A 3115-nucleotide genomic window follows, 5' to 3' on the forward strand; every position below is an offset into this window, starting at 1 on the left:
AATCAGAAAAGAAGAAGTAAAACTGTCACTGTGTGCAGATGACATGATACTTACTATACATAGAGAATGCTAAAGATGATACCGGAAAACTACTAGAGCTAATCAATGAATTTGGTAAATTAACAAAATTAATGCACAGAAATCTCTTGCATTCCTATACACTAATGATGAAAAATCTAAAAGAGAAATTGAGGAAACACTCCCATTTACCATTGCAAAAAAAAGAATAAAATACCTAGGAGGAAACCTCCCTAGGGAGAAAAAAGACCTGTATGCAGAAAACTATAAGACACTGATGAAAGAAATTAAAGATGATACCAATAGATGGAGAGATATACCATGTCCTTGGATTGGAAGAATCTGCATTGTGAAAATGACTATACTACCCAAAGCAATCTACAGATTCAAGGTAATCCCTATCAAACTACCAATGGCAATTTTCACACAACTAGATCAAAGAATTTTGCAATTTCTATGGAAACACAAAAGACCCGAATAGCAAAAACAATCTTGAGAAAGAAAACTGGAACGGGAGGAATCTGGCTCCCTGACTTCAGACTATACTACAAAGCTACAGTAATCAAGACAGTACGGTACTGGCACAAAAACAGAACTATAGATCAATGGAACAGGATAGAAAGCCCAGAGATAAACCCATGCACATATAGTCACCTTATCTTTGATAAAGGAGGCAAGAGTATACAATGGAGAAAAGACAGCCTCTTCAATAAGTGGTGCTGAGAAAACTGGACAGCTACATGTAAAAGAATGAAATTAGAACACTCCCTTACTCAGTATACAAAAATAAACTCAAAATGGATTAAAGACCTAAAGGTAAGGCCAGACACTATAAAACTCTTAAAGGAAAACATAGGCAGAACACTCTATGATATAAATCACAGCACCTAGAAAAAATGGAAATAAGAACAAAAATAAACAAATGGGACCTAATCAAACTTAAAAGCTTTTGCACAGCAAGGAAACCATAAACAAGACAAAAAGACAGCCCTCAGAATGGGAGAAAATATTTGCGAATGAAGAAACTGACAAAGGATTAATCTCCAAAATATACAAGCATCTCATGCAGCTCAATATCAAAAAACAAACAACCCAATCAAAAAATGGGCAGAAGACCTAAATAGACATTTCTCCAGAGAAGATATATAGATTGCCAACAAACACATGAAAGGATGCTCAACAGCACTAATCATTAGAGAAATGCAAATTAAAACTACAATGAGGTATCACCTCACACCAGTCAGAATGGGCATCATCAAAAAATCTACAAACAATAAATGCTGGAGAGGGTGTGGAGAAAAGGGAACCTTCCTGCACTGTTGGTGGGAATGTAGATTGATACAGCCACTATGGAGAACGGTATGGAGGTTCCTTAAAAAACTAAAAATAGAACTACCATACAACCCAGGAATCCCACTACTGGGCATATACCCTGAGAAAATCATAATTCAGAAAGAGACATGCACCACAATGTTCACTGCAGCACTATTTACAATAGCCAGGACATGGAAGGAAACTAAGTGTCCATCGACAGATGAATGGATAAAGAAGATGTGGCGCATATATACAATGGAATATTACTCAGCCATAGAAAGAAACGAAATTGAGTAATTTGTAGTGAGGTGGATAGACCTAGAGTCTGCCATACAGAGTGAAATAAATCAGAAAGAAAAAAACAAATACCATATGCTAACACATATATATGGAATCTAAAAAAAAAAAAAAGGTTCTGACAAACCTAGGGGCAGGACAGGAATAAAGACACAGACGTAGAGAATGGACTTGAGGACATGGGGAGGGGGAAGGGTAAGCTGAGATGAAGTGAGAGAGTGGCATGGACAAATATACACTACCAAACGTAAAATAGATAGCTAGTGGGAAGCAGCCGCATAGCACAGGGAGATCAGCTGGGTGTTTTGTGATCACCTAGAGGGGTGGGATAGGAAGCATGGGAGGGAGATGCAAGAGGGAGGGGATATGGGGACATATGTATATGTATAGCTGATTAACTTTGTTATACAGCAGAAACTAACAAACCATTGTAAAGCAATTATACTCCAATAAAGATGTTAAAAAAAAAAAAAAAGAGTATTTCCGAAGGGAGCATCTGGGGGTTTGTGGGAAAGATTCCAATTCTGGCCTTGTTTCTGAGGAAAGAAATTGAGATCCAGAGTGAAGAAAACATCTCAGCCAGATGTAATCCCAAGATGGCAACCTGAGTTCTCTAATTGTGTTCCTTTCGGGGACCTGTAGCAGACAGGTTTGCCTGCTTGTGCACAACCTTCCTGAAGCCTCATCTGGGAAATCTTCCAGAGACATCCAGTTTTGTTAACCTAGCTGCCACCTTTCCCAAGATCTCCTTTTACCACCATCCCAACAATTTCTTTTTCTTCTTTTCACCACCCTCCCTTCCTCCCCTAGGTCTCTTCCTCTGCCCAACATTTCCCTGGCTGTCAGAACTTGTTTCCTGTCAGTTGCCTCTCCCTAAGCCTAGATCCACCTCGGTGCAGTATCCTTGACAAAACAGTTGTGGTGATGCAACAGCCCAAGGTGTCAAAGCCATTAGGTAATTAAAGCAGGGGAAGGGTTTCTTCTGTCTAGAAAGACAAACACGCACACTAAGAGAAAATCTAAACAAGGAAGACAATTTCACATCTCCTGGTCTCTTCCCTGCTCCTGGGCCATGATCCCATAGCCTTTGTACCTACAGTGGATCCTCTCAGAGCACTGGACTAAGAACCCACCTGACTTAGAAGGTGTGGGCAAGTTTGAACACCAAGGAATAGAACTTTGTCAGGATTTCAACACACCCCTGTTTTTGCCTTCTCTGTTTATTTTCCCATCAGCTACACCCTAGGCTCCTGCTGCTGCAACGGCCCCAGTAGTGGCTCAGTGCCTTGGATGGGACATTGCTCAAAGGGGCCTGTGGGTGCAGCGGGCAAGGTCTCCGCCCAGGAAACCAAGCCCCTGAGGTCACCTTCCCTTGAAGGTGCATTCATTCAGCACTCAACACTTGGTAAGGGCCTGCTATATTCTAGGGATTGTGCTTGGAGCAAGGGGATGGGGCGGGGAGGACGCAGAGTTGAATAGAAAATGG

The sequence above is a fragment of the Delphinapterus leucas genome, chromosome 4, assembly GCF_059928025.1.
Source record: "Delphinapterus leucas isolate spDelLeu-1000000601 "Yukka" chromosome 4, BTC_Dleu_Yukka2, whole genome shotgun sequence".
In the NCBI taxonomy this organism is placed as follows: Eukaryota; Metazoa; Chordata; class Mammalia; order Artiodactyla; family Monodontidae; genus Delphinapterus; species Delphinapterus leucas.